We start from the raw sequence: 7414 nt of genomic DNA, 5'->3' as shown, positions 1-7414 counted from the left end.
GTGGGGGGTGGGGTGGGCTTTTTCCTTGAAATGAGCGTAACGTTGAGTGGTCTCTTTGCACTTTTATAAGTGTGAGCAAAATGGTGCTCACATGAAAATGTACTTTTTAAAATATTTATATAATGTTTGCAAAAGGAACTGTATGAAAATTATTGGTGGGAGATTGTACTGTTACTGAAGAGAGGCTAGCTCGAACATGTGATCACAACTTGTTCCTGCTGCTCTCAAGTGGCCAAAAATCAGTTATGCAGGTTCAACACGTTACGTTATTTATAGATAATAGAGGGGAGGGTGTTGCAGTTTTCTTCTTAGCCAAGGTGAAGGGTCTATTTGAAATTTTAACTTTAAGTATAGCTTAATTTATTTATGTCTTTAATCCTTACGCACAACAGGTTTTATTACCTATTGTGTGAAATGATGACATCAGCATTATACAATTCATACAGCTCTACAGCAGCATGAATTGTCTCATTGTTATGTCGCTACCACTATTGCTATTGTGTAATTTTATTGTTGCATGTTCAACTAGAATGGACGGCGCATACCTCTGCTAAGGCCAAACAATCCTACACACGTCTGATTATTATCTGGATCTGCACCTAATTGCACAGACCCAGAGATCTCAACATCATCAGTAACTTTGATTTGTTCAAAACATCAAGACCCAAACAATATTTCCTGAGAAATTGAAAAAAATGTTGAAAAAAAATAACCCCTATCTCGTAATGTTAAGGAAAGTGATAAAAAAATTCCTGGATCGCTCCACCTAGTTTGGCGCAAATTTGTGCAGTATTTTCCGCACAATCCTGCTGACAAACAAACAAACACGGGACATGACATGGGTGGAAACAACCTCCTTGATGGAGGTAGTAAAGCTGGGGAGGGCTGCTGAAGCCCTGACCCCATCCTGATAATTTTCATACAGTCCCTAAAGTGTTTCCAAAGCCAGTTTGCGCCTTCTTCAAGGTTAATTTCGTATCTCTTTGTACTCTACTTGAAAACGTATGAATGGTACACACAGTATGGGAGGCTTTGCACAGTTCAGATGACCTGTGTGTCTTTCTGTGATTCAGCTTGAAACATTTAGATGCTCCTTTGTTTGTTTCCTGTCCGAGGTGGGGTGTATGACAGAGCCTCGAGGAGCAGTTGATTTTTTTTTTACTGCACTGACATTTTTCAAGGGCAACAGTCATGGGTTTATACCTTTAAGGTTAAATTGTAAATCAGTAGTTTATCACTGATTGGTCTTAAAATTCAAAATATCAGTTGGCATGATCATGATTGTTTTTTTAATGTCACTTATAATTGACTGAATGTAAAAACTAATGAAAAGCCTTTTGTTGCAACAAATAAAGTGCACCTTATTACGAAAGTAAAATCAGATGATCAGGTTGCATCAGCAGATTTCGCAATCGGTGTGAAGTGAAACATGATTGACATTTTTATCTGCTGTGTTTTTCAGAAGTTCATTATTGCATAATGATTAAAACTTACATTTTTCTCTATGGAGTCTGGTGCGTTTACTTCTCTGTGCTGTTTTTGTCTCTTTATTAACCCACCGAGCAGCTCTGCTATTGTTCTTCTCAACAACGCTCTGCATCAGTTCACAGTTAATCTATATATATTGGTCTCCGGTGGAGAGCTGAAGGAAACGGGCTGAGAAGCAGCAGTGAGTCAGAGCTCTGCAGCCAGACTCACACCTCCCATCATGTGGATTTCCTGCTCAGGCCTCTTAAACAGTGGGACACAAAAGGTTAATGGGTTTTGTTTTGTTTCCAGTTCAACACAGACTCAATGTTCTCGTGGGAAACAATGAAGAACTGAATAAGTGAATTAGCTAGAATCCAGCCAGCGTAACTCTGTATAAGCAGTGACGGTCGGTCCAACAACTATTTCATGGATTACTAAGAAATTTTGTACAAACATTCATGATCCTCAGAGAATGAATAGTTAAAACTTTAGTGATTCCATGAATTTTTATCGAAGTATCAGTTTGGTTTAAAATGAATGACTGTTTAGTGCTAGTTAACACATTTTAGCATGGTAACATGCCAAACTAACATGCCTAACATGGTAAGCATTATACCTGCTAAAAATCTGCATGTTAGCATTGTTAGCATTGGCATAGGTCAGATAATAAAAGTGCCCAAACTCTTAATTTACTGCTCACTATTGATTAACTATATAGTGTCTCTTATATATAAATCTAACTAAAAATAAAATACATTAATCAGGAACTTCTTTTAAATCACTTCTTAAAACTAATTTTAATAGACTTGCCTTTATGTGACGTCATCTTTTTATCGTCTTCAGATTGCCTTTTTATTGCTGTTGTTGTGTTCACGGGTGTGTTTGCGTGTGGTTATATACAGCATCTGCTCCCTCTTATTGTCCTTATTTATATTGACGCATAATGTTTGTCCTCCCTTTGTAACTCTGCCTTATTTCTGTCCTGCTTTTGACCATCATTGCTTTTGATTTGTTTGTCAAAGCACTTTGTAAATCTCATTTCCAGACAGACACAGTCAGAGAGCAGCTGGTGAATATAGTGGGGCATTCAGCAGCGAAGAGTCGGATATTTTCCTCAGGAGCTTGTGGAGACCAAACATAGAGCTAAAATTAATTTTGGGAAAATCTGTGGAAGTCGTTTCTTTATAGATCCGGCTTTGTGCTCAAGAACTTTGTCATGTTGAGACAGCACAGGGACAAACACCAACTGTTGCGGTAAATGTCTCTGTATGTTGCAGTAGTAAAATGTTCCTTGTATCAAACTTCACAAAGCAGACTTGTCATGAAGACTAATGAAGACAAAAACTGCTCATAAATCCTTTGTCACACAAACCTCCACAAATACTTTACGTCAGATGCATAAATCTAACTATAAATGGATAAAAAAGTCAGATTTGAGCCACTAGTGTATATCAGAGCTCAGATGGGGGAGTTGAGATTTAAGGAATGTAGATCCGGAGAGGGGGGTTTGTTTCTCACCAACTGATTCAGTCTGATTCACAAGCCGAGCAGCTCGTAAAACAACACCATTTACAATGAGTGTGGCTTGTTTTACAGCAAAGTCTCGTCTCTGCTTGCTTGCCCGCTCAGATCAGCGGTTTACCGGGCATATTTCTGCAGGAGATGATATGTGGTGACGAAATCCTTCTTCAAAGGGATCAGGGCGTTTACTCAAACGTGGAGCCAGCGGTGTTTGCTCTGATTTACATTCCAGTTTTGGAATAATCCACAAGAAAACCGCAAGACTTTCCAACAACACATGCCAGTGTGAAACCAGGATACGTCTTTGTGTGGTCTAATTTTATCTTATCATCACAATTTATGACTCATGTTTCAAGGTTTCTGGCTCCGATTGTGTCTCAGTCTCAGTGCAAAAATAAATTTTATATGTCAAAACAGCTGAATATCACTGTTGACAGCTTATTAGTTTTGAATGTGTCGAAGTGCCAAAGGCTCAGACAATAATGTAAAACTCTCCAGAGGCAACCACAACTTTTCATGCTTGTAACACTCCTGACAAATCATTTCCTGACGTGTGGTAAAACAAATGAGTTGGGCTGAAAAGCGAGTCCTCAACTGAACCAGAAAGCACTTTAAAAAAAAGAAAGAAAAGAAAAGCAGGTCAAGGGAAGGAAGAAGTGATCGAGATAATCTGACCAGCTTGGTGACTCAGTATTAATCACTCAGTTTGAAGGCTGAGCAACCCTGGTTGAATAGTTGAGTCAAAATTATCTCAATTGTTTCCAGCTTCTGCTTTCTCATAGCAGGACAAACTGCAGCTGTACTTCTCTAAAAGTGTCTTTCAATGTTCCAAAATGTGACAACAATTCATTTGAACGAGTCCGGAGGGGACAGCAGGTGTGTGTCATCACAGCTGTTGCATTAACCTATTAACCCTATTTGTCATGATGTCCGTTGAAAAAGTGATGAAACAGGAAGTCATGACAGAAAGCTGCTCCTGTCTTGATACTCTGATCTGGGTGGCTGATCACCATCGACTATCCTCAACCGCAGTGGATCCCAACCTGGGGTCAGGACCTCCCATGGGGTCTCAAGAAAAGTCTGAAGAGATCACCAGATAATTCTTTCAACAATTCTTTGGTTGCTCTGTATAACTCTTGCTGCTCTGCTGGTTTCCCATAGGGACGTCCACATTCCTGTATATCTTGTACAATCATGACTGCAGGAATCAGTATAGGGACAGGAACGACCTCACTAAACAAAGGACATGGCCACTGACTTCAGAAAAGCACGTCCTTCAACAGATGCCATGACTGGAGGGCAGTCAGTGCCGCAAAAATTACTGATACGGACTTAAGTGTCTAGTAAATCAACCAGAAGCATCACAGTGGGACTTCCTTGTGTAGGTCACAACATCTAAACGGTCTTCAAGGAGTTGGGGGTGGGGTGGGGTGGAGTGGAGTGGAGTGGGGTGTGCCAAGCACTTCGCACAAACACCTTGAGGGATCACTACATCAGAGACAGAACTAGGACCCTGAGCAAAAACAGACCTCATCAGCTTGAAACTGAAGACACTTCACAGATTGTTCACGGCGTCATATACAGGTGCATCTCAATAAATTAGAATATCATGGAAAAGTGAATTTATTTCAGTGATTCAATTCAAAAAGTGAAACTCATATTATATAGATTCATGACACACAGGGTGAAATATTTCAAGCCTTTATTTCTTTTAATTTTGATGATTATGGCTTACAGCTAATGAAAACCCAAAATTCAGTATCTCAGAAAATTTGAATATTGTGAAAAATATTGTAGACTCACGGTGTCATGACGGTCTAATCAGCTAATTAACTCAAAACACCTGCAAATGTTTCCTGAGCCTTTAAATGGTCTCTCAGTCTGGTTCAGTAGGCTACACAATCATTGGGAAGACTGCTGACTTGACAGTTGTCCAAGAGACAGTCATCGACACCCTCCACAAGAAGGGTAAGCCACAAAAGGTCACTGCTAAAGAAGCTGGCTGTTCACAGAGTGCTGTATTCAAGCATATTCATAGAAAGTTGAGTGGAAGGAAAAAGTGCGGTAGAAAAAGGTGCACAAGCAACAGGGATAACCGCAGCCTTGAGAGAATTGTGAAGCAAAGGCCATTCAAGAATTTGGGGGAGATTCACAAGGAGTGGACTGAGGCTGGAGTCATCGAGAGCCACCACGCACAGACCATCCAGGACATGCGCCTGCCAAGCCACTCCTGAACCAGGGACCAACGTCAGAAGCGTATACCTGGGCTAAGGAGAAAAAGGACTGGACTGTTACTCAGTGGTCCAAAGTCCTCTTTTCAGATGAAAGTAAATTTTGCATTTCATTTGGAAATCAAGGTCCCAGAGTCTGGAGGAAGAATGGAGAGGCACAGAATCCAAGTTGCTTGAAGTCCAGTGTGAAGTTTCCAGTCAGTGATGATTTGGGGAGCCATGTCATCTGCTGGTGTTAGTCCACTGTTTTATCAAGTCCAAAGTCAGCGCAGCTTTCTACCATTTTAGAGCACTTCATGTTTCCTTTTGCTGACCAGCTTTATGGAGATGCTGATTTCATTTTCCAGCAGGACTTGGCACCTGCCCACACTGCCAAAAGTACCAATACCTGGTTTTAATGACCATGGTATCACTGTGCTTGATTGGCCAGCAAACTCACATGACCTGAACCCCATAGAGAATCTATGGGGTATTGTCAAGAGGAAGATGAGAGACACCAGACCCAACAATGCAGACGAGCTGAAGGCCCCTATCAAAGAAACCTGGGCTTCCATAACACCTCAGCAGTGCCACAGGCTGATCGCCTCCATGCCATGCCGCATTGATGCAGTAATTCACGCAAAAGGAGCCCAACCAAGTATTGAGTGCATATAAACATACTTTTCAGCAGGCCAACATTTCTGTATTAAAAATCCTTTTTTTAAATTTTTTTTTTATTGATCTCATGTAATATTCTAATTTTCTGAGATACTGAATTTTGGGTTTTCATTAGCTGTAAGCCATAATCATCAAAATTAAAAGAAATAAAGGCTTGAAATATTTCATTCTGTGTGTCATGAATCTATATAATATATGAGCTTCACTTTTTGAATTGAATTACTGAAATAAATTCACTTTTCCATGATATTCTAATTTATTGAGATGCACCTGTAGCATGAATGGTGACCTCAAAGTCAACAAACAACGAAAAGTCTACAGTTGTTCTAGGAAATTGGGTGTGAAGTGCTAATAGGTCAATGAGTTGTTTGGTAGTTAATTTCTGTAATCTGGTGTGGAAGGAAGAGAAAGATGTTTGGTTAAAATACCGCTGATAGCAAGTTAAAAAGATACTGGAACTGGGAAAAGGCAGAGGCATAGACGAAGGATCATCGACAAGATCTTCATGGAAAAACTGACTTGTTTCTCGAGACTACAAGAAGCACAAATGGAAGAAAAATTGACTTTATACAAGACTCAAAATGATGACTTCAGAACAGAGCTGGAGGCTAACCCAACAACAGTTCAATATAAAATAAGAATGAATTTCAAAGGCAGTTTTTTTGGTGGTTTGTTTTGTTACTGTAACTGACTAATGGTCAAATGATGACGGTAGATTAAAAGTCAGAGGTTATTACAATTCAAAGTTATTACAGTTCATGAATATCTGTACAATATATGTTCAGGTTTTTGGACTGACTGAAAGACAATGTCATAGAGCCATGCTGCTAGCAGGTTCACTATCTGTCATTTTTAACTCTCAAAAATTCAGTATTAGTCGGCCTCTACCTTTTACTCTCTGTTGTTATGCTGCAACTTCAACCATTACAACCAACACCAGAGTCATGCCAAAGTCTTTTATTTTATTACCAGGCAAACATTTGATCTTTATACAATGACATTTCTAGAAATCAAACATTCAGAGACAAAGTTAAACCATCAGATGAAAACAAATACTCAAATGGAAAGAAAACCGACAAATCGAGGTACTTAAATACAAAATATATTTTTCTCCATTGCACTTCGACTTCATAAATACAACCCAGAAGGTTAATTTCTCTCTGGCCCAAAGTAACCACGTGAAAACACAGCTGACACCTGACGGTGTAACTGCAGTACATTCAGTCGTTTACTGTCCTGGTTTCCTGTGAGCATCTCAGATCTGTTCATTCAGAAGATGCCGACTGTGCTACAGTGTTTGATGGAAACCAGGCTGTTCACACCTCCATGAAAAATGTTGCGTTCACATCATAGATGATCGGATAGGATGGCAGAGTCGCATGTTTACATCTATAGCTGAAAGGCGAAAGGATTAGTCAATTAATTGATTAGTTGAAACTAATGATCAAACGACTAACACTTGTTTTGTCTGACTCACAAAAGCTACTGAGGTCTAATAGATCAATGAATTAACTAATCACTGCAGCTCTAGATTA

This window comes from Seriola dumerili, unplaced genomic scaffold (assembly GCF_002260705.1).
Source record: "Seriola dumerili isolate Sdu_G_001 unplaced genomic scaffold, Sdu_1.0 BDQW01000068.1, whole genome shotgun sequence".
NCBI lineage: Eukaryota > Metazoa > Chordata > Actinopteri > Carangiformes > Carangidae > Seriola > Seriola dumerili.
Note: the sequence above shows the minus strand (reverse complement) of the source record.